General features: G+C 34.6%; 1 long non-coding RNA gene across 1 annotated transcript; it reads left to right on the forward strand.

Moving 5' to 3' along the window:
- Nucleotides 1–21,324: 21,324 nt before the first annotated feature.
- Nucleotides 21,325–25,134, forward strand: LOC122140229. Its single transcript, XR_006156920.1, has 4 exons — nucleotides 21,325–21,531; nucleotides 21,641–21,679; nucleotides 23,153–23,308; nucleotides 24,268–25,134. It is a non-coding gene; the product is annotated as an uncharacterized LOC122140229 (long non-coding RNA).
- The last annotated feature ends 1,561 nt before the right edge of the window (nucleotides 25,135–26,695 follow it).

Genomic DNA, 26,695 nt, shown 5'->3' on the forward strand with positions numbered 1-26,695 from the left:
TTCCATGTTCCATCCATGACTGTATTTAGTAAATTTCCAGGTTGCAAACTCCTGCTAAAAATTTAAGAAATGGTCAGCCCTAAGTCATGTTTAAGTTCTTTAACTTGAAATCCTGAAAGGATTTGGTAGTGATACATGGGAACAATGATATTGAACCTCGCAGTTTAATTTTATGTTGTTATTAGTGAGCAGAAAGTTTTACTGGGGTGGAGGGAGCTCAGCACAGCTCATTCTTGAGATGCAGCAGACTAATATTCCTCCACGTGACATTATCACATGTGCATCATCTCATCGGTGAGTGACTATATCAGTGTTCCACTGCCCTTTATTCACAACGCTTCTGCACGTCTAACGGAGGGGAAGCAATTCAGTGCATCTGGATTACTGTCAATCTCGATTGACATCGTCAATAATCCTGACACATACAGCTGAGGCTCTGAAGGCTGCAGTGCTGTTACATCACTAAATTTAATATTTATGACCACTACAGGAGTCTGTTATTTATACAGAACATAACTTGCAATTAATAGTTTACAGGTTTAAATATGTCACTGAGGAGACAGCTTGTTTACTTGACTTCAAGATGCCTGATCAATCCAGGTACAAGTATGTTCTTAGTAAAGGTGCTGACAAGGCATATTCAGTATCAAGTAATCTTGTTATTATGTCAGTGACAGACAGTAGTTATCTTGTTATTATATCAGTGAAGGTAAGTGTGTTAATAGAAAAAGTAAAATGTTTATGAAGTTTTACTGTTGAAGATGATAAATTTTATATATACAGCAGGTCCAGTATGAAATTGTGTTTTAACAAACAAACAAACAAAAAATACTATAAATATTAAAATAAATAAATAAATAAAATGGTTAGACTTACAGTTTGTGAGTTTTGTTTTATTTTATTTATTTATTTTTATTTCACAGCAGTTTGCTCATCCAATGTGAAATATTGTATTGACAGGAATGTTTGGAACTGCTGTAGAAAACCCAACAGGCCATGACTGAAAGGGTTTCATCAGTGCCCTTTAAAGATATACAACATGAATGAATGTCAAAGTCTCTTATCAAACCCCACAGCGGATCAAAGGCTCGCTCGCAGAAGATTCCTCCACATTACCTCAGAGCCAGATATGAACCACCGGCTAGAGCTAAGAAGAGCAACATAAGTCATCAGAGTGGCTACAAAAGCAAACACTCTCCATCAATGTCACCGCAGCTTCCCCAGATGCAGCTCAAATATGCAGTCAGGCTGAGCTGATTTCCCACTTCTGCTATCGATCACACGCCACCAGCCTTTTTCTAGTCAGACAATTGACACTCAGCGAGGGAGAGACACATTTATTGAGGGTCAGGGTTTATCTATGAGCTATACACATTTGATGAAGAGGAACGGGCCATCATTGACACGCTACGTCTTTTAGGAACACAAGCGAAAGATGATAAATCCATTCAAATACTGAGATCAATGTGAGACCATTACTCTTAAGAAAGCTGTTTCTTTATCCTTATATTTGTTTGTCAAGTCAGCCAAATGAAAAGCTGAGCGCTGTGCGAAAAATCGATGAAAGCATAATGTAGTATTTTCTTGAGGTTATTTACCATTCTTTTATCCTCTTTGAAGCCAGAGGCATTTACACATGTGGCAGATGCTTCTCCATTTTTTTTTTTTTTTTTTTTTTTTCTTTTTTTTCTTCTTTTATTTTTTTTGTGTTACCGGTTGTTTGGTTGTTGCTATTGGACATAATAATAATAATAATAATAATAATAATAATAATAATAATAATAATAATAATAATAATATTATGAATAATTTTCAGTTGGCTAGTGCAACTACCCTGGGATATATAAATCATAAAAAAAATAAAAAAAAAATAAATAAATAAATATTAATAAAATAATAAATAAATAAAATAAATAACCCACAATTTTATATATATATATATCGTATAGTAATATATATATTATATATATATATATATATATATATATATATATATATATATATATTATATATATATTATATACTCATAGAAAAATAAACTACTAAAATACTACTAAAATAATCTTAAATCTGACACCACAACAAAACTAGTGCTAGTGCAACTGTCATTACACTGGAAAAAACAAAAACAAAAAAACAAACAAATAAATAATAATAATAATGAAAATCAAATATATATATATATATATATATCTATATCCGAATATATATATATCTATATATATAGATTATATATATATATATATACTAAAATATATATATAATAAAAATATATAAAATATATCTAAAAATAATAAAATATAACTAAATAAAGTATAACTATAATTATTGAAAAAAAAAGAATTAAATATAAAATAAGAAATACTAATAAAAAAGGACCTACTAAAAATCCTAAATAATAAAATAAAATAAAATAAAATAAAATAAAATAAAATAAAATAATAAAATAAAATAAAATAAAATAAAATAAAATAAAATAAAATAAAATAAAATACACATTGTACATGTAAGACAGTTCTGGGTGGAGATCAGGCCGTCCCATGATGTGCTGGGCAGGAAGTGGACCTGAACACTGCCAGCTGTGTTTCCAAGCATGGAGATTAAGTCCTGAGGCTCGAGGTTTGGGTTGGACTTTAGTTTAGTCTCAGCAATCTGTCCCAAGCTCAAGCAGCTCAGAGAGGTTACGGATGACTCTCTGGCAGTCCGTTTCCCTGTTTAATCTGCTCAAGGGTTCAACCTTGTATTGATACTTTGAAATAAAAGAAGCAACCAAAACCAACCGCTGCAGAAAAAAAAAAAAGGATTGGTTGCCTTGTGCAAAGAATCAGTGCAATGTTATGAGAGATGAAGTCATCGTTTTTCTGGAATATCAAAGCATTTTAAAATAATTTGAATTGGGTTGAGAGTTGTTTAGTGATGTTTTTTTTGATTTTTATTTTTTTTGTTTTGTCTTGTGTGTAATGTGGTTATGCTTTCAGAAAAATAATTTGGAGTAGAAAATACCAAAATTGCCAGAATACATGTAAAAATATAATTGCAATGCAGAGTCTTTGAATAATATGCATATTTTAGCATTTCTTATTTGTATGCCAATAAATAAAAGGTTGGAAGGCTACTTGCTTTGCAGATACCAGTGAACCTGCTTAGTATTAGCATGGTAAATCTAACACATTTGTATGTTTTTACATTTACATTTAGTCATTTAGCAGACGCTTTTATCCAAAGCGACTTACAAATGAGGACAATGGAAGCAATCAAAATCAACAAAAGAGCAATGCTACGCAAGTGCTATAACAAGTCTCAGCTAGCTTAACGTAGTACACATAGCAAGGTTTTTTATTTATTACATAATAAATATAAGAAAACAGATATAATTGAAAAAGAATAGAGAATAAAATTAGAACAGAGAGTGCTAGGGATAGAGGTTCGAATAAAAATGGAAAAGATGTGGTTTTAGCCGATTCTTGAAGACGGCTTAGGATTCAGCTGCTCGATTTGAGTTGGGCAGGTCATTCCACCAGGAGGGATCATTTAATTTAAAAGTCAGTGAAAGTGATTTTGTGCCTCTTTCGGATGGCACAATAAAGCGATCTTCACTTGCAGAATGCAAGCTTCTAGAGGGCACATAACTCTGAAGTAATGAATTTAGGTAAAGGTTTTGTAGGCATACATCAATGCCATGAATTTTATGTGAGCAGCTATTGGTAGCCAGTGCAACCTGATAAACAAATGTGTGACGTGCATTCTTTTCGGCTCATTAAAAATGTATCTTGCTGCCACATTCTGGATTAATTGTAACGGTTTGATAGAACTGGTTGGAAGACCTGCCAAGAGAGCATTGCAATAGTCCTGCCTGGACAAAACAAGAGCTTGAACAAGGAGTTGTGAAGCATGTTCCGAAAGAAAGGGCCTGATCTTCTTGATGTTGAATAAAGCAATTCTGCAGGACCAGGCAGTTTTGCCAATGTGGTCTGATCATCAAAAAAGTACCAAAGTCAAAGATCATCCAAAGATCATCAATCACAACTCCAAAGTTTCTGGCTGTTTTTGAAGGAGTTATGGTTGATGTGCCTAACTGGATGGTGAAATTGTGATGAAACAATGGGTTTGCTGGAACCACAAGCAGTTCTTTCTTGGCAAGGTTGAGTTGAAGGTAATGGTCCTACATCCAGCAAGAAATATCTGTTAGAAAAGCTGAGATGCGAGCAGCTATCGTCGGATCATCAGGATGGAATGAGAGGTAGAGTTGAGTGTCATCAGCATAGCAGTGATAAGAAAAGCAATGTTTCTGAATGACAGAGCCTAGTGATGCCATGTAGACAGAGAAGAGAAGTGGTCCAAGAACTGAGCCCTGAGGCACTCCCGTAGTTAGATGTTGCGACTTGGACACCTCACCTCTCCAAGATACCTTGAAGGACCTATCTAAGAGGTAAGACTCAAACCACTGGATTGCAGTTCCTGAGATGCCCTTTGCCAATAGGGTTGACAGGAGGATCTGGTGGTTAACCATGTCAATAGCAGCTGACATATCCAGCAAGTTAAGTACTGAAGATTTGGAATCCACTGTTGCCAGTCTTAGGTCTTCAACAACTGAGAGCAAGGCAGTCTTGGTTGAATGGCCACTTCTGAAACCAGACTGGTTGCTGTCGAGGAGGTTGTTCTGTGTGAGAAAGGCAGAGACTTGGTTCAAGTGATTTTTCAATGAAAGGAAGAAGGGAAACCGGTCTGTAGTTCTCTAAAAGAGATGGGTTGAGGGTGGGTTTCTTAAGCAGTGGGGTTATATAAGCCTGTCTAAATGCTGAGAGGAAAACACCAGAGTTAAGGGATATGTTAATGATGTGAGCGAGTGCAGGTACAACTGCAGGAGAAATGGCTTGAAGGAGATGAGATGGAATAGCATCAAGTAGGATGATTAGAAAGGATGAGTTTGGAGACGTCTGCCTCAGAGAGTGAAGAGAAGGATGTGAACGAGTGTATGTTTGCTGGTAAGATGTGCTTGACAGATTGTGGTGTGGAAAATTGTGCAGTGATGGTTTTAATTTTATTAATGAAGAACGTAGCAAAGTCGACAGCTATTATAGTTGATGAAGAAGGGGGAGGAGGAGGATACAGGAGGGAGGAAAATGTTTTAAAGAGCATGTGAGAGTTAGATGAATTGTTAATTTTATTATGATAGTATGTCCTTTTAGCAGTGGAGACATTAACAGAGAAGGAAGAGAAGAGTGACTAATATATATTAAGGTCAGTAGGATTTTTTGATTTGAAACACACCCTTTCAGCAACCCTGAGCTTAGAACGATGTTCACAGAGAACATTAGACAGCCAAGGGGCAGAAGAGGTGGTATGGGTAGGCCTGGAAGACAAGGTGGAGACAAGGTTTATCTAGGTGAATGTTGAAGTCTCCCAGCATAACTAGGGGGGTACCATCCTAAGGAAATGTTGAGAGTAGCACATCTAATTCACCCAAGATGTTATGGTCCTTGGTATCGATAAACAACTACAAAATGAATTTTAAAAGGGTGGGTAATAGTGACTGAATGTGATTCAAATGAGCTGTTAATACCCAGAGTATTTTTTGCAGTGTTTGGCAAAGTATTATTTAGTATACATTTTTTGTACTTGAATTTACACCATTAGCAGTAGGAGGATTGATGGATGAATCACTCTTTTGAGTAAGATCATTATTTAAACTGAATCATTTTAAATGTTTCACAAGACAATTTTTTTTTTTTTTTTTTTAATAAAACTGAATTGGTCTTAAGACCAGCAGAAGGAGGATGTATATGGATTGCTGAATTAGTGCGAATGGAGCACCTGAATTATTTGTTCTTTTGATTCAGATCATTTCAATGAATTGATTCAACCTGTTCAGAAAAACACTATGAACAGTTTTTTTATTCAGACTGAACTGGTCTGAGTGGTTCTTGCTGAAACATTGAACACAGATTAAAACAAGTCTGATTCATATGGAAGCCTGTTTCCAACATAAAGATTTGGTGTTATTATTGGTCAGATCACCCATCAATCAAACTTCCTACGATGGGTCAATTACCCTTTTAAATTTTTTGTTCTGTGACGGAAACAAAAATCTGAATTGTTAGATGTGAACTCCGAATTTGGAGAAAAAAAAAGATTAAATTGTAAAATAAAAATTTAGCAAATTTATGTATTATTTAATTTATTTATTAATTATTCTGTGGCAGAAGTGGGCTTCCATAGATTCACAAAAAAAAAGAAAGAAAGAAAAACAAACAATAAACAAATGATTGAAAATAAAGAAATATAAAATAATAAAAAATACTAATAAGAAATAAACTACTAAAAAAAACTAATCAATTAATTGAATCTGATGTCACACTGATAAAATAAAATAAAACAATATAAAAAAAAAAAAAATACACATTGTACATATAATGAAAATATATGTGTGTGTTGTTTTGTTATTAAATATTTTTTAAGATGATGAAGCTAATAGGGGTTGTTACGGACCACTCTCTGGCAGTCCGTTTCCCTCTTTAATCTGCTCAAGGGTTCAACCTTGTTTTGATACTTTGAAATAAAATTAACCACTGCAAAAAACAAGGTTGGGTTGTCTTGTGCAACAAAAACAAATTACAGAACAAAACACAGAAGTGGGCTTCCATAGATTCGCAATGAGGTGAGAACTGACAAGTGAACAACAACATTTGAACCAAAGGTCTGGCTGATGGAATAAAAGGTAGTTTAAAGGTGATTTTAACATTGTTTGATGTTAATTGATACTGAATTGTAATTAGTTTCTAAATTATGTCATGTACCGAATCACAGCTGCAATAAACTGAGTTGGGAAACACAAAAGTGTAATAAACATCATTATTAAAATGGCTTTTTGGAATGTTTTAGAATATAATATCCTTAGCATGTGTTGATGTAATATTGTGATGATATAAACAAAGTGTTACTTTGAACAGGTTTATTAAAACAAACTGTTTGAAAGAATCAATTCACAGAAATGAATTAGACTTTATTAATAATCAAAAAGCACGTCCTCTAGTACTCAAATCAAATGCACAAGATTACACAGGACAAATGACATGCAATGTGCTAAACAATAGCAGGATTCAGTGACGTAAACATGAATTAAATTGTCTTATTTCATTAGGCTTCTACAAGTGAGTATCCATCATCTTTTTGAAAGAGGCTCTCAAAGACAGGAAGAATGCTATTTTAGTCTGGAGTCTACTGAGGGACATCTCATTATGATAGATCTGCCTCTTTCTCTCGCAGTCTTTGAGATACAATCCTTTTGAGTGGCCTGAAATCATTTATTCTGTGTTTCTCAGATCTTCAAGGACAGGGGAGGGTCTGTTTAGCAAAGCCCATCATCATGAGATGTGACGGGAACCCAAAATTCCCATTCACAGTTAGAACGTTGCTGTGAAAGAGCCTTATTAATAAATAAATGGGTGCAATCACATAGCTTTGAGAAAACTTTTTTTTTATATGGAAAGCCCTATTATATTTAAAAGTTGAGTTTTTGGGGTAGTAAGCACTTTGAAACACATTAAAAAAGATCTGCAGGTGTGCATTATGCAAATGACTCCTTCTCTTAAGCTTTTGAGCTCTGAGCTTCTTCAGCCAGTGTAATGGCTTTCAAAGGAACCCCAGAGGTCCATTATAGAGAATCTAATTGTCCATTTGTCCTGTTCGAAAACCAACCTAAATGTGACTTTTTGCCATTAAACGGCTTCCTCGTTAACAATGACTTTATTAGACTGTATGAATACGTCTAAAAGTGGATATGTTCAAATAAAAGCATAAAGGTTTCAATTCACAAACATAGGCTTTTTATTTTACTCTGTAGTTGGGCATTTGCACATTTGCACTCAATTAAAGGAGAATGTATCACTACATGGATGTTTCACTTGTAGCACATTCACTTGTATGTGTGCAAGTGTGCTCATCATGGAATTTTAAGCAAGGATTATTGAGTTTTATTTATTAATTTTATTTAATTCATTATTTGACAGGGGCACTGGACAGTCAAAAAACTGCCCCAGAATTAGCTACAGAGCTAAATTTCATCTGCTGTCCCTGGGCAGGAGAATCACAAAACAAATGATATGACAAAAACATCAGTATAATACCATGTTCTGTGCAATAAAATCCCCACAAAATTTAAGAGATAAAAACTATAATTCCCCCACATAGGAACTACAATCCAAATTTCCACATAATATCCCCTATAAATAAAGCATCACCCTTCAAAAAATTATTAAAATTTTTACAACTCACCAAAGTTTCATTCAGAATACAAAAATACTCAATGGTCACACACCTGACTCATCTTTAAACATATTTTCACATATTAAAAATAAATAATAATAATAATAATATAATATATATTATATATATATCTATATATATATATATATATATATAAACTTAAACTGTGCTAAAGTGGAATACTGTTTTATATTAATTGGTTAATTATTCGAGTTATTAACAGCCCTTACAGAAAAAGCCGAACGACCAAAATCAGTAACTCTAAAATTCGCTAAACAATCACCTCTTGACGAAGCTCTAGTTTGTCTTATATTTTCAGTACAAGAGAAAACAAATTCTTTCAGGGGTGAAGTTGCAAGATTGTTAACAATTTTGTACAATAAACAACAATTGTAAAACACAACAAAACTGTCAAAAGTATATATATATATACAGGTCCTTCTCAAAAAATTAGCATATTGTGAAAATCAGGTTTTTTTGGGTTTTGGGTTTTTCAGGTCTTTTATTGTTTTAATACTGATGATTTTGGCATACAGCTCATGAAAACCCAAAATTCCTATCTCAAAAAATTAGCATATTTCATCCGACCAATAAAAGAAAAGTGTTTTTAATACAAAAAAAAGTCAACCTTCAGATAATTATGTTCAGTTATGCACTCAATACTTGGTCGGGAATCCTTTTGCAGAAATGACTGCTTCAGTGTGGCGTGGCATGGAGGCAATCAGCCTGTGGCACTGCTGAGGTGTTATGGAGGCCCAGGATGCTTCGATAGCAGCCTTAAGCTCATCCAGAGTGTTGGGTCTTGCGTCTCTCAACTTTCTCTTCACAATATCCCACAGATTCTCTATGGGATTCAGGTCAGGAGAGTTGGCAGGCCAATTGAGCACAGTAAAACCATGGTCAGTAAACCATTTACCAGTGGTTTTGGCACTGGTGAGCAGGTGCCAGGTCGTGCTGAAAAACAAAATCTTCATCTCCATAAAGCTTTTCAGCAGATGGAAGCATGAAGTGCTCCAAATCTCCTGATAGCTAGCTGCATTGACCCTGCCCTTGATAAAACACAGTGGACCAACACCAGCAGCTGACATGGCACCCCAGACCATCACTGACTGTGGGTACTTGACACTGGACTTCAGGCATTTTGGCATTTCCTTCTCCCCAGTCTTCCTCCAGACTCTGGCACCTTGATTTCCGAATGACATGCAAAATTTGCTTTCATCCAAAAAAGGTACTTTGGACCACTGAGCAACAGTCCAGTGCTGCTTCTCTGTAGCCCAGGGTCAGGCGCTTTCTGCCGCTGTTTCTGGTTCAAAAGCACACGCCTGTGCACGGTGGCTCTGGATGTTTCTACTCCAGACTCAGTCCACTGCTTCCGCAGGTCCCCCAAGGTCTGGAATCGGTCCGTCTCCACAATCTTCCTCAGGGTCTGGTCACCTCTTCTCGTTGTGCAGCGTTTTTTGCCACACTTTTTCCTTCCCCACAGACTTCCCACTGACCCCCCCAGGTGCCTTGATACAGCACTCTGGGAACAGCCTATTCGTTCAAAAATTTCTTTATGTGTCTTACCCTCTCGCGTGAGTGTGTCAATGATGGCCTTCTGGACAGCAGTCAGGTCGGCAGTCTTACCCATGATTGCGGTTTTGAGTAATGAACCAGGCTGGGAGTTTTTAAAAGCCTCAGGAATCTTTTGCAGGTGTTTAGAGTTAATTAGTTGATTCAGATGATTAGGTTAATAGCTCGTTTAGAGAAACCTTTCATGATATGCTAATTTTTTGAGATAGGAATTTTGGGTTTTTCATGAGCTGTATGCCAAAAATCATCAGTATTAAAACAATAAAAGACCTGAAATATTTCAGTGGTGTGCAATGAATCTAAAATATATGAAAGTTTAATTTTTATCATTACATTATGGAAAATAATGAAACCTTTTTCACAATATGCTAATTTTTTTAGAAGGACCTGAATATATATATATATATATATATATATTATATATATATATATATATACTTATTGATAATCAAACAATGATCTGTTAGGTTTCTTGTCAAATACTTTAAAGGCAGGTTTATACAAAGTATATAGAGGTCAGATTAGAGATTTTCCTGCTTGTAACCATGAAGTAACACAATAAGAAAAATAAGAAAAGATCAACTAATTAAAAAAAATACAAAATGTAAGCTGACTCCATACAAATTTACAATTTCTAAGTTGAGATCTGCACAAACAAGTCACTGCACAAACTATTTTTCTAACATGCTTTTCAAATGTTAGATGAGAATCTAAGATAACTCCAATATATTTAAAATCTGGTACAATTTGTATTTTTTCACCATTAACTGATATATCTGGTTGGACCTCCTCCTCCTTTTTAATTTTAAAATACAGACAGGCACTTTCATGCACATTTACTGTTAAGCAGCCCGGATTAAACCAATCTAAAAATTTTGTCATTGCATTTGTCATTTTTGTCAGTTTTTCATTGAATGAAAGTTCTCATGAATGTAAGAAAGGATTCAGGATCCAAGGTACGTTCTGATCTGCTCTGTGTAGTGAACTTGACGGGGCGTTCGGTCTTCTTCAGTGAGATGCCTAAACAAAGCACCTATGCTCAGCCCGAAGGTCTTTCACACACCATCGGGAACAAGTGCACACTGATATTTTGCCTCACAGATATTAGACAGTGAAATTCACTGATCAGTTGCTCACCATTTGAGCATAACACAAGATTTGCCTAAAATAAACATGTATGGTCACCAAAAAACAACAACAACAACAAAAACATATATGCTATCATTAAAACATTTGGGGTTAATAAGATTGATTGATTGATTGATTGATTGATTGATTGATTGATTGATTTCATTTTCTCTTTCAATTAATCATTTTATTCCGCATGGAAGCATTAAACTGGTCAAACATGAAAGTAAATACATTCATAAAGATTTCTATTTCAAATAGAAGCAGTTTCCTTTGCACTTTATATTCATCAAAAAGTCCTGGGAATTTTTTTTTTAATCATTGTTTCTACAAAAAAATATTAAGCAACTGGTTTCAGCAAATATAAAAATTAGTCAGTCCATTAAAGTTTAAATCAAATTAATTACATAATGTGGCAATTAATCTAATTAACTGCAAATTAGATTTGGCTATGAAAATACCCCCAAAAGATAAATTAAAAACATTATTGTGTTAAATGAGAAAATATCAAGTAGATATTGCAAAAAGTAGCTTTAGAAATAAATATTTTATTTGATTTAACATAAAATGTATTACACATTAATGTTTATACTACAAAAACGGGCTGACATAAGCTATGGAACATAAAAGAAGATCATTTGAGAAACGTTTCAGTATACTTTTTTTCATAAAATGAAAGTCATTGGTAACCAAATCAGCTAACCAACATTCTTCTTTTTCTTCTGGATACCAAAAGTGTTTGCTCATCTGCAATACATCTATAAGACATTTCCTATCAGATGTCAAATAGATGTTAATTAGATGTCTTTAAGATGTTTATGATTTAGAATGTATGTAAAGATGTGTTTTAACAGTTGTTTGTTAGATGTTTTTAAAATGTTGATGGTTTAAATGTCAAGTGATCTTTAACAGACATCTTCCAGAAGTACGCGTGCTATCTAAGTAGGCTACATCACGGAGTGAGTTGTTGCACCATGTCATGTTTGTCAACAGTCAACTGTATGAAATGTAAAATGAAATACAAGTCTGGAGCTGGGCGGGTGCATTAAATGCATTCAAATATTTTAGTTGTGTTATTTTACACTAATTAAATTAACACGCAAAAACGTCAGCTCTAATAAATATATAATTTTATAAAAGTGCACAAACTTTGCTATTCATGACTCAGAGTCTTTGTTTGATGATGTTGCCAGTTTTCCAAATGAACAATCTTTGTCAAGTGAATTAAACTTCTGCAGATATGCCCTGGAATGTGGGGAGCAGTGAACACTGCATAGAGACCCTATGAATCAGAAAGCAGTTTAGGAAAATCGCTGAGCTCTGTGGTCATGTTTTTTTTTTTTGTTGTTTATTGCAGTATTATAGCTGCTGTGTAGTATCTGAAATTAAATCACTCATGTCTGCCACACAGTTGAAACAAATTTTCCTCTCTCATTAAATGCTACTGCTTGTGATAAAAGTACCTGAAGATAAGTGTTGGCAAGCTAATATTTGATGGTTTCTGTTCTGTCACCAAACAAAACTCAACAATGAGGCCCCATTCACTTTTCGAGAGGAGTGAAAATGAAGAATCCGACAGTTAATTTAATAGCTATCCATTTAAACAGAATAAACGTGTGGTGAATTCTAATGCACCCTTTTTACACCACCAGCCAAAGTTTTCAGGTTAAATGATAGATTCTTTTCAGGATACAAATTCAATCTAGAAAGGTGATAAAAAAAAATAAAAATAAAAAAAAAAACTGTTGTTGTATAGAATAAGATTCATCAAAATTCCATGTAAAAAGCAACACTATATTAGGGGTTGACCGATAAAATGGTATACAACAAAAGAAATTTGGTCTACATTTATAGGCCTACATTTTTGAGTATCGTATAGGTTATGCCAGTGTTTTCTGTGACACTGAATGTTCAGCAATATGGCATAAGAAATTATATTTTCCCTGAGTTGGGAATGTAAGTTTGTGGTGAGATAAAAAAAAAAAAAAATCCATCCAGTAGTCACAAAAACAAACACAGCTTGAGGAGAGCAGTGCAGTTCATTTAATTAACATATAACCCATCTGAGCTAGTTCTTTTAATTAATCATTTTTTCTCACATTATAGATATTCTCTCACTGGGAAGTCGTGGCCTAATGGTTAGAGAGTTTTACTCCTAACCCTTAGGTTGTGGGTTCGAGTCTCAGGCCGGCATTACCATGACTGAGGTGCCCTTGAGCAAGGCACCGAACCCCCAACTGCTCCCTGGGCACCGCAGCATAAATGGCTGCCCACTGCTCCAGGTGTGTGTTCATGGTGTGTGTGTGTGTGTTCACTGCTGTGTGTGTGCACTTTGGATGGGTTAAATGCAGAGTACGAATTCTGAGCATACTTGGCTGTATGTCACGTCACTTTCTTTTTTTTTCACTTTCACTTTCATTACTGGTTTGACAATTCTTTGACTGAATGAACTGACTGAATCTGTTACTGAATCTGACTAGCTTACTGAACTTTATTAATGCTGTCAGGCAAATGTCAATATACTAGATGAAAAAGGAAAATTATTAAAAAAAAAAACTAAAAGAATGATACATTTAATTTTTCATGCAATGATTTGAAAAGCAAATAAATGAATAGCTAATCGTAATGAAATTCCATTTCTGTATGTTTTAAATGCACTCTGTGTTTCTTCCTCTAGAAAAATGCAAATGCGTTTCTAGGAGGAGAGACAAAAGGAGTTCAGAAGTGTCACATTCAACCCCTCATCCAAAATCAAACCAAACATGAAAAAGAATGTTTTGAACTGTTTTTCTGCAGTGCTAATAATAGGAAATAATGTAAAACCTCACTACTTGGACCATTAATCTCAGAGCTGTCATTTTGAAAAAAATACATTTATCGACTGATGATGGTCTGCGTCTTAGCATCTTGGGTCTCATCTCTTTTTTTTCTTTTTTTGTGAATGTGAAACAGGGAACAAGTTGCATTTTAGTGTAACAGTACATGACAGAACTGAAATGTATTGCAGATATCTTTATCTGAGCTGTTTTATAAAACTTCATGAAAACGTGAGGTGCCTGTACGGCAGAATAATGAGGCAATAATGATCAAAATGACGTTATTAAAGCCAATGTTTGAATTGATGTGTATACCCTTGTCCTACAGGAAAGGACAGGCAAGAAAGGAGCTCATCACTCATTCATATATTCGGTATCAGTGAAGGGTGAGTACATTTTACCTTTCTCCGTTAATTATTGAAGCTCTTCCTTATTACACTGTGCTGACAGGTGTCATTCTCCGGTGCAATAACCTGAGTTTAAATTCCAGGGTCCTGCTCTAAAAATATCAACCTGATTTTTTTTTTAGATTATATTAGTATTAATGGAGCTTATAAATATAGTTGATCTATATTACATGAGATTCTATCTCCTGCTTGGCTAAATGACCCTCGGTAGAGCATCTTTGGTTCCTCGGCAGGCCTCTGCTTCTTTTAAAGCCTTTCTAACAATAGAAACATTTAAAGAGCTTGTATACTGTAATGGTTGGCCTTTAGATGAAACACCTCAATGATATCCAGTGTTGCTTCTCAATGCTGCAAAGATATTTGACAAAGCACATCTGCGATTATTGCTACCACTAAACAGTCTCAGGAATATGTAAGTCTTAAAATAATAATAACTTTCATCAAAACAAGAATAATTAGTGATGATAGCAAAGCAAATATTGCTCATAGTGTTACTTTTCTTGTGTTTTCGGCTCTATGAACACAATAAGTTGCACACATGGTCTTAATTCATTGTATTTCATATGATAACATTGATTTGTGATATACTGTATAATCTTGTTTGCGTCTTGAGACATACTCTATCACATTCAGTCTGAAAATACAGCCAGTGTTGAGATGATTTATTAAGGACACTAATAAAACAATGATCATCACTCATAATGTGTCATTCTGTCCTATGCAGAATAGTATTTTATGATGAATAGTTAGAGTAGCTATTTTGGGTTTATACAGTCCTTTTATAAAATTTATTACAATAAGGACAGCTTTTATATTAGCAAGTAGGCATTCTGAATGCCTAATTATCACTGTCAGTAACTTAAGCACATGGTGAGAGTAAATGTGTATGTGTGTGGGAGGAGAACAGACAATGGTCAGTGATTGGCACATGTACAGCAGTCACTATATACATTCTAAACAATTGTTGTTCTTTTTGCATTTTGTTATAGCCTAAATATAGTAAAAAAATAAAATAAAAATAAAATCAAATTTTAAATAAAGTATTGTTTAACACTTAATTTCTATTCATTTAATGTTTAATGTATTGATGTATTAATAATGTTTTTTTTATTATTATTATTGATTTATTTTTAAATGTATGCACACTTAGGACATCCAAAATGCAGATTAGTTTGTTTTGTTGGAACAAATTTGGAGAAATTTAGCATTACATCACTTGCTCACCAGTGGATCCAATGCAGTGAATGGGTGCCGTGAGAAAGCTGTCCAAACAGCTGATAAAAAAATAAATAAAAAAAAAATCCCAATAATCCACAGGTAATCCATATGACTACAGTCCATCAATTAACATCTTGAGAAGTGAAAAACTGCATGTTTGGAAGAAACAAGTCTATCATTAAGATGTTTTCATCTTTAAATCATCTTTTCTGGCCAGAGGATCCAATGGTGAGCAAGTGATATCATTTTTCAAAATCTGTTCTGATGAAGAAATATATCTACATCTAGGATGGTATAGTTTTAGCAAATGTTCATTTTGGGTGAATTATTCCTTTAATATTTAGTTACAGTCAAGGTGGTCAAAGACCTCTCAGGTGGGACAGGCCAAAATCACAATTTTTAGGATCTGTTTATAAAACCTACTTTGCATGTTAGTTTAATGTCATGTTAGATAATAGTTTATCTAACATATATAATTGATCTCATGACAAACAAACAAACAAACAAAAAAGGGACACCAGAGTTAAAGTGCCATCTGTAAAAAGCACAGCTTGATGCGACCATTGCGGCCTCAGCGAGAACACAATCTACACATCAGTGAGCTGAGTCCTGAAACTCTTTGTCTCATAGCTTAGCTCATTTGAGTCCAGAATCAATTAAAATCCGAATATAATCTGCGGCCTTCATTCTAATGATCCCATGTGCTGCATTTGTTGAGATATTCAATTTAAACAGAGGAAGCCAAAAGCCCTGCACACCCACTCTTATCCACCTACTAACAGACTCACTTCACAACACACTCATTATACAATGTCAAATTATTATTTTATTCACCATTTAAAAAAAAAACACTAGTTTAGTGCCACACAAAAAATGAGCTGCCAGTGCCTAATTATAGGTGACTGCAGTTTAGTTGTCTTACAACCAGCTTCTTGCTCTGCAGCAGTTTGTTGATACAAATTATTTGCAATTTGTCATTGACCTGATAGAGTGCAGCATCTATCAGTAACAGTTGGGAGTTGGGATGCGCCAGCCTTTTATGTTGTTTTCTGTATTTTGAAAAAGTTAATTATTCGTTCTTGTGATGCTAAGGAGCAATGAGAGTTGCTGTTGCTGCTCTCCTGCTGGATTTTAGTGTAATTTCTCCCATGGTCAAGAGATAATTTATAGTCACCTCTCCTTTTATATCATGATGGCCTAAAATATAAAATGCTTGAAGCATGATAGGCAAAGGTCACCACACACCAATTTCTAGTAAATACACAAATAAACAATGCATTTGCCAAGCAGTATAGTTCTTTATACTGACCATAGGTGGGTTGTGTTTACATTAATTTTAGAAAGAGGACATCCATTCAGAATTTAGAACTGGAAATAGAGCATCATTTTTATAGTGTAGAATATATAATGGATAAAAAAATCGTATTTATTTATTTACAGTTTTCAACAGTACAGTCTTTGTCTAAATATGTTTACATTTCTAATTGGTCTTTGATGAAAAGTGTCTTCACATCAATTAGGTTCATGTACTACATATAAAAAAACAACACGCTATAATTACATAAAAGTAGTTTGAGCCATATTCTGTTTTGACTAAATATAAGCTGGTAAAAAAAACCTAGCTGACCAAATATATCATAATTCATATAATGAATAATAATGTTCCTTTTTTCAGGAGTTGTGCATCCAGTGTTTGAGAAAAAAAAGGTCATTATTCCTAACTGGGCACATATGTAACAGTGATTAAGAAAAAGCTGTATTGTATTTGAATAACAGAAACGATGGCCTCTATTGAAATGACTTTTGCAATAATCTCCTTGCAATATTCATACTGCAGTTTGTATATCAGTGTGGTGTCTCTAATGGTTTGTGTTACGTAATTGCTCTTTACACAGCAAAATCTGGAAATGCTTTTAAAGAAAAGCGCTGCATGTTTAATTCATGAAGTTTGATAGTTATATTTGCATTAAGTCTCATCATGCTTTCACCATGGCCCATATATGTAGACACACACATCTTCAAAGTCTACAAAGGCCAATCACACATTTCACTGCACACTGCACTGCAATAATGTTGATACAATTAATTTGTATTATTCATTTTTCATACTATCAATATTGTGTAATATTGATAGTATGCAAATTGTAATAAAAATATTTAATACAATTCATAAAAATAATGACATTTTTCATACTTTTAATAATTATTTAAATAATATATGAAATAATAATATTAATCATGTATTTTTAATCATTATTAAACATTAATTTAAATATACAGAGTTTATTATGTTTGTAGTTTTTTTTCTTTCTATGCATATCCCTAAATATACATCAGGACTTCATCAGAGATGTTCAGAATTATAATACTTTTTATTTATTTATTTATTGTTAAATGATCAGCATTATCATTTGCCAACACACAATTATAATACTATTAAAAATATGAAAAAAAAAAAATATATATTTTAATACAATGCTTATTTTATATATAATTATATTTTATAATTTTTTTGCTTTGCTATTTATACATTTAATTTTATCGTGGTAATATTTTTAAAGAAGGAAATAAACACTTAATTATTTCAAATATATGAAATCATTATAAATGCTTAATAATGTATTAAATTAATAATAACAAATTGAATTATATATTTTTAAGTTTAGCAAATCATTATTATTCATATGTATATTGAATATGTATAGTAATCTGGGCAGAAGATTGGACTGAAAAATACTGAGCTGTTTAGCACTATAATATTTAAAATATTATGAAGTGTTACCAAAAAAAGTTGTTTGTTCAGGCTTGGGTTAGACGATACTGCTTACACCTGTGAATTACATGATGCTACACACGCAGCTATGATTCAATTTCAGCTGAAGGATAAACCCTCCAAAATGAAGTTGGCTCCATATTTTAAAGTCCCTAACGCCCATACAGAGCGTGACAAATACCGCTGGGCTGAGGATGTCCCCTGAGGAACGGGCTGTAAAATAGACTGCTCTAATATTCATTCCAGCTCATCTTCTCTTCCAACACAGATGCTATTAAAATGCAAACAGTTTAAACACTTTGCCGCCTACCATTAAAACAAAATGATATGCATAGAATTAAGTGGCCGGCTGTCCTTGAGTGTGTCTTTGCAGGATCACATTCTCTGTGATTTGTCTAGTGCATTCTGCTCACAGCCTTTTAGCAAACTTGATTGAATCTCTAAAGATCCTACTGTAATCTGGGCCATGTTCGGACGCAGAGGTATTGTGCTCAGTTTGTTCGTGTTGTGTCATCGATGGGTCGCGGCATCGGGTTCGCAGAGCTCACTTAACGGCACAGTACCACAACCACGGTCAGACACTTGATCGCAAGGCCAGGAAGGGCTGGAATCAATCAATGGCATCTGTCAACGGCCTCTCAGCCACCAACTGCATCTTCTCATTCATTGTCAATAGTCCTTTCTTGCCGTATAACTCATACACTACAGTGCATTATGTGCTTTGTGAATGCTGGGGTTAACATACACTGGTTTCTAACTCCTTGATTGAGGCTCTTCAACCCAAAACACATTAATATGGTGTCATATGTGGGAGGTGGAAAGAAATGAGTGGAAAATGTGATCCTGTTGGCTATCGTGCAGCTAAAGAGATCAATAAATGACATAAAAGAAAGGTCAGTCATTTAGAGGAGTGTAGAGTGCATTACATAAGGCTGCTGATAGCCGCCTAATAGAATGTCAAACGAAATATAATTAGCATATTGATCTGGAACACATTAAAGAATTTTCTTATTTCCCTAGATGTTCCTACTAACACTAAGAAATTAAAGATAATCAATACACCTGCTTTGGTTTACTTGCTCTCATTTAAATGCTTTGTAAACAGACAGGTTTTTTTTGTCTGTGTAGATGCACAAATAACATTTCCAAGTCATCAGTCTTTAATTGCAAACATGGAAACCTAATGTGTTAATGAAACAGCTGCACCACATTTGTTGTGCCAGGGTTATTATAGTTGGCTAAATCTATAACATATATCATATTGATTACCTGAAATGGAATAAATTTCAACTGAAATAAAATATAGAAAACGTTTTATTTCAGCCAGCTGCCAATATTTCTGTTGAAAAAAAAAATATATATATATATTAATTAAAATTAATTAAACTAATATATATGAGCAATATCACTTAGCAGTGGGATATGGCTGTATATCAGCAAGGCTGTGATCACCTACAGTGCTGATATACAGGCATATCGCACTGCTACGAGGGTAATATTGTGCTTATACAACAGTTCAATGGCACGAGTGTGTAAATACATAAGAAACAACAACGGAGTGTCTATTAAAACCCTCATTTATGTGGAACTACTTCCTTCCACCAAAGATTCAAATCTCAAGTTGACAGTTTAACAGCTGAGCCCAAGCCTCTGTTATTAATACCAAAACGTCAGTTTAGGACAAGTAATAAAGAAATACATCTGATACAACATTCATTCTTCAGCTCAATCTCATATTCACAATAAAATAGTTTGAATGTCTGCGGAGGAAAGCGATATCTTTGTTGCACTATTTTTTATCTGTTAAGAGTGATTTCTGATGACAGTGCTGCTCAGTGCATTTGCTGGCTGCATCTTACAAGTTGTTGTTAAAAGTAAAAATATCTACCTATTTTACAACAGCGTTTAGTCTCTTTCAATATAAAATTCTTTAATTGATCACCAAATCAGCATATTAGAATGATTTCTGAAGGATCATATGACATTGAAGACTGGAGTAATGATGCTGAAAATGACTCACGGTATTTATTAATATTTCACAATATTGCTGGTTTTACTGTATTTTTAATTGAATAAATGCAGCCATGGTGGGCATGAAAGACTTCTTTCAAAAACGTACAAAAAAAAATCTTTATTATTATATGCACTGGTTGTGTAGTACAGCGGTTCTCAATTCCAGTCCTCGCAACCCCCTGCTCTGCACATTTTGTATGTTTCTCTTATGGCTTCAGACGTTTGTTCTATGTGAACGTAAGTGCCCTGCGAAGTGGACATCACACGATATTCCGCCATGATTCCAGTTCGAAGCGAATGTATATGTTCCATTCAAAGTTCACTGAAGTGTGTTAGACATGAATTTAAATTGTATTTATTTACAGAGGTATATGATGTCACACTTGTCCGTGTGTGAAGACGTTGTGCAGCGCAAATCCGTGAATTAATGTTCCAAAGTGAAGTAAACTTCGACAGATTTCCCCTGCTCAGGGAGTAGGGAGCAATGAATGCTGTGTAGGGACCATGTCAATCTGAACACAGTTCATGCACAGAGCTCACTGCTAACGAGCTGATTATCTGAATCAGGTGTGTTAACAAAGAGAGACATACAAAATGTGCAGAGCAGGGGGTCTCGAGGAGTGGAATTGAGAACCGCTGGTGTAGTATATTCATAACATGTAATATTTTTTATGAATATAATAATTTTATACTACATGCAATAAATAGATTTTAATAAGCAAGCTAAAAACAGACAGTTTGACTTTAGAAAAGCACATCAAAAACACCAAGCACATCTCTCCTATCTTCATCTTACTCTGTAAGAGAAAGTCAATGTTTGCGATCATGACTGATCTATCAGCTGTGAGTGTAGCAGAGATTATTACTGCAAATGAAGTGTGGCAATCAATAGCATCCACTGCACACACTCCTGCTGTGCAAACACTGTAGTCATGCAGAACTGTGTACCGAATCAGAGTGCTTTCAGATTGGACTGATTGATTGAACCATTGGACCATGCTTCCTTTAACCTGGACTGGTTTGAATACTTCGATTTAATGATATGGAAATAAAACACCAATATACTGATATCTACTATCACTTCCTATTCTATGCTTTACTTAATCACAATTCAATGAACTGCTGTTTAATACTTCCTTTTCTGTTACCCATGAGCCTCTGTGTGTGATTCTGCCATGAAATGATCCCAAAAACACAAGGTGTTGGCATGCACTTTGAGGTGATGTTCTGGCTGAGCATTGTGCTTATACACCGTGAGATAGATTCAAGCTGTGACACTCATGTGCTGAGCAACAGAGCTGCACAGGAACATTTCACTTGAAGAAAAAGAAAAAAAGAGGTGCCGCCACACCACGATGAAGCACAAGGCAGCTCTCTACAGTAGAGCTCTCCAGCTCACTGCTATTCAATTTCATTAGTTTACCTCACTTTCTGTTTCCCAAATATAGTGAAGGTGTGAAGGAAGACTTGTGAAGACCAAGACAAAGGTATGTTTTAGGAATTGTGCGATATCTTTATTGTATCAGTTATTGGCAAATATTAGATATCTAAGTAATTCAATATCCAATTTTATGTTACTTGATATATCACCTTCATACATTGTTATTTAATAACAATATTAAATAAATAAATGAAAAACATCTAATCAGTGGTAAATTCCATCAGGTGCGTGATTTCACATAGAGCAGCTGTTACTACACAGAGCTGTTGTTAACTGACAAGCTGCGCAAATCCACGTTCATTATCAGCATGGATTTGTGCAGCTTGTCAGTTAAAAACGGGTCTGTGTAGTTACAACTGCTCTATGGAATGTACCGCTGATTAGAGAACCGGCTTTACTGATGAGATGCGCATTAATTATCGGCCAATATTTATCATGCACCCCTAGTTTGAAGCCAAAACGACAAAACTGGTAGATAATTTTGACACAAATCCTTCTATCTAGTGAGATATAGCCCTTATAATTACTTTCCCATGTGAAAACTAGCCCCGGTCTTCTTTATATTGTGACATAGTGTTATTGTGATACAAATTTACTTGCCCCATAATTTCCACAGTTTGTTGTTTGTTTGAGAAAACAATGATGGGTCAAAATGTTTTCAAACCTAAAGTGCCATATTGTCTGTTTTGGTTCTTACTAAACAGCATACAAAAGTAAGTCAGGTGCTTTTTTGAAAAATGAAAGAAGCGATCAAGGTGTAATCATCTATTCAAAAAAAAAAAAAAAAAAAGGCAATTTTACACACAGCATCTTAAAATTACCTCTCTATAGACCAGCAGAAGTCAGCAGATGATCCCAGTAAGTCCAAGACCACACTAATTAATGCGAGTGTGTGCTGGCAGTCTGATGATTGCAATTACTGGATAAATGGGCATTATTATGTGAGTAATTATGTAGCATTGTTAAGGAGTTTGACTGCTGTGAGTTCTACGAGTTTGAGGGAAGCACGGAAAACACGTCAACGGAATAATCAAAAGGCTTCTTTTCAGAAAAGCAAGACAGGCAGCAGAGACGGTTTATGCTGAGACTGCATGTGTCTAATAGATGGGTACTGACACTTAAAACCTTCACAGCTCTGCATACTGCAATATAAAGTGATTTTACAGTGATTTTACCATGGGTAAGGGCGTGATAGTCATGATTTTAATGATGCCCCAGGCCAAATCAAGCATGAGATGCTCAACAACCCACAATGCCCCCAAACCATCCCCAGAAAAAAAAAAAAAAAAGACAATTACCTACTCTCTACCTTAATTTAAGATAAAATAAAATAAAATAAAATAAATATTGGTGGATGCACAAATGAGGTGTTTATTTTGTAATTTGATTAACTTTTTTTTTTTTCATGGTCCGAACTTTCATCCTGTTTCTGTGGTGAGGTGAGGGGAGGGGAGGGAAGGGAAGTATATCACTGGGAACTGTTCAGAAAGTTAGCCGCTAGGTCACGATTTATTTTCAGTGAGAGTGGCAGGTGGAACAGAGTGGGCGAAATCCCATGAAGCTGCTGCAATGAGCGATAGAGAGGCGGATTGCGTGTCTGAGAGTTGTATGCTTGGGCAACGACTGCCTGTATCACCTGTTCCAGGACTCCCCAGTGGTTAAGCCAGGCGATTAGGTAAGTGGAACCCCCTTAAGCAAGGTAAAATCACTGTAAAGCACAGCATCTGGTTAATATAATTATAATTAATATAATCACTGAATTGTAACATATAATTAAATACAAAAATGTATTAATCTATTTTAAGATATTTAAAATATATCATTTCTTTCTGTGAGGCATAGCTGATTTTTTTTAGTTAGTTTCTTTGTGTTTGTTTGTTTGTTTGTTTGTTTGTTTATTCATTCAGTTAGTTAGTATGTTTTATTTATTACTTAGTATTTTTATATAAGATAACTTAGTTAACTTTTAGTTCGCTTAGATAATGTTTCATAATAAATAAGTTTAGTCATGCACTGCTTTATTTAAATTTTATTTTAAATATTTTATATTATTAATTTTATTTTATAGAAATATTTTATCTTGCACCTACCCAATTATTTTTTTTATTTTTATTTATTTTTATTTTTGATCAAATAAATGTTAAAATATTGATGAACATAAGATACTTCTTTCAAAACCATTAAAAAAACTTTATTCCAAACTTTTGGCCAGTAGTAACCTATTTTATTTTATTTAATTTAATTTTATTTTATTTTATTTTATTTTATTTTATTTTTCAATTACCCAAAATGGTTTAGTTTTGGTTAACAATAACAAGACTGAATTGTATAGTTAATGTTACGTATAATATTTTAATTACATTTAATTTGTTAATGTTTTAGATAAATTGAGAGCCCTAACCAATGTACTGCAAGAAACTAAAACCGACACTGGGAAAGATAATATAGTTAGGATTTGGAAAAGCATATCAAAAACACTTTTGGCTTTTCGAGGAAAAATGACTTTGAGTTAATCATAGCAAAATATCATTCTCTGCCAAAGTTGTTGTTTATGCACTCTTTTTGGTGACATCTTTTCGATGTGTTACATCACACGTAAAGTGTGACTCAAACATGGTTTCTCACACCATACAGGGTGTCATGTGTTTGCAGCCTGGGGTCTTGAAAGCACACGCCCATCAATTTACAACTTCCTCTATGATGGAAACAGATCAACAAGGGAGTATGGAACATAATGTGATGCTAACGCACAGATTGACAGCGTGCTTTCTTGCTGCTCTTTCCCGGTGGAAAGCATTGTCGCTGCTCCTTCCTCTTGGTGCATCACACGTGTTGCCAGCGCTTTGGAAGCCTCATGATTTAGACAGATGGCTTTTCTCATTTGAGCTGACTGACAGCTCACAACCTGTCAATCATGCCAGGGAAGATGAATGTGAGAGAAAAGGAGGCCAGTGAAGTGAAAGGCATAATCACCTCCCACCTTCTTGCACACGCTGCATGCTGGGATAGATTGTTCCTCCGTCTTATGTGTTCTGAAGTGTCAGGTATTCTCAAGTGTTTTTAAACCGGTGGACTCTGGTTTAACTGTGCCTTAAGCTTTCTGTAAATGCTCTCGATGAATGTTGTCAATGTTTAATATTCTAACTGACTGTGACATATTTTGTTGTCCTGGTTTTGTTTTCGCTTGGCAATATGCTAATAGCGGGTGCTCTTGCTGTTGTGTTGACCGCAATAAGTCATGATTACTAATGAGGGAACTTTTTCCATTCACCCAGACCACCCACGTTCATAATGTTAAATGTAAATACTGATCTGCCTACAATGGAGTACATTTATTCAGTTTGAGTGGGTTGAGGTGCCATGAGGACAGGCAGGTTTGTGCTATTAGAGGGGTGTTTTATCCTCAGACAGTTTGGAAGACTCTTAACGCTCAATCATTTGCTCACCAATTTTCCAGCATGTGAAATAAGCAATCTGAAAATGAAAGAGGCCTGTCCAGGATTCAATATCTAGCGATCTTCTTTCCTAATGATGTGTGCTCGCAGGTTCTAAGTAAACAATGGTGCTTTTGAGAAAGGCAGACATACAACTTACTTCATTGATGCAGCTTTACAATAACATAAACAAAAAGAATTGATTTGTTCCAGACTTGAGAGTCCAATGGACTTGTCATGTGGGTTGTTTAACATTAACATTACAGCTGACTCTATTTCCTGACAGTACTTGCATTTTTAATATACTTTTACTGTGAAATATTCACTGTACAATCTATTAACATTTCTTTAAATTCTGGAAACAATGTGTTAGCTTTCACTGTTATGCTGATGATACTCTGTGAAACATACCAATTTGAAAAACTAGCGGAATGCATAGTCAATATAAAAAACTGGATGACGAGTAATTTCTTACTGCTAAATTCTGAATAAAATATTAAACATAAAAAAAAACAGAGGTGTTAATTATAGGACCTAAAAACTTCGCATGTAGTAACCTAGAACACTGTCTAAGACTTGATGGCTGCTCTGTCAGTTCTTCGTCATCAGTTAGGAACCTAGGTGTGCTATTTCATAGCAATCTTTCCTTAGAAAGCCACATTTCTAGCATTTGTAAAATTGCATTTTTCCATCTCAAAAATATATCTAAATTATGACCTATGCTCTCAATGTCAAATGCAGGAATGTTAATACATGTGTTTATGACATCAAGGTTAGATTATTGTAATGCTTTATTCGGTGGTTGTTCTGCACGCTTAATAAACAAACTATATATATGGAGAATATTTAAAATGATTAATATTTATTTACTTTTTTAATTTAGTTCTAAATATTTCATGTTTTTAATTAAATTTTTTAGAAACATTTTTGTTAATTTTTATATATATAAATATTTCATTAAGTACAAAGTAAATCCTGAAAAGATACCTCAGTGTCTGATGAAGTCTTGTTTATGCATATAGCCTAAAGTCAGAGACCTTGGTAGTGAGAACTTTAGTTAGTGACTGTTTCCCTATGGCGGATTGAGCATACTACAGTATGTTTTTTATCCAGTCTCCTTAAACTTTTATTAGTGAACCTGAAGATTGCAGACTTTAATGTTGTGCATGCAGAGATATAATGAGGGGGAGGCTTTAAGCAGCAGAGCCCTTGGCACGTTATACTCTGAACTGAGAATGTACTCTGCCTTCACACTGGTTCACCCAGCGAGGTCTCTCTGCTTTCACGCGCACAGACGCTTGTTTGTCTCCTTCAGGTCCAGCGGTTTGCATCTATGTCTCCTGCCATACGCCCACCTACTGAGGGCCACCAGAGGCTGCAGGGAAAATACTCCCGCCTCCACACAATTAAAAAGACATAATTAGAGTAAAGGGAGGTGATGGCGAAGGATATGTCATTGATGATGACAGTGTTATTTCTTGAGATGACCAAGTACACCAACTGTCTGCTGCTTTGCCCATAAACATATTCTTATGAGTTATATAACCATCTTAATCAGTGGGGCAATTAGAACAGTCTGTGCACCATATGCAGCCTAAAACAGAAATCAGATAAAATATTAAGAAACA

The sequence above is a fragment of the Cyprinus carpio genome, chromosome B17 (assembly GCF_018340385.1).
Source record: "Cyprinus carpio isolate SPL01 chromosome B17, ASM1834038v1, whole genome shotgun sequence".
Taxonomy (NCBI): Eukaryota; Metazoa; Chordata; class Actinopteri; order Cypriniformes; family Cyprinidae; genus Cyprinus; species Cyprinus carpio.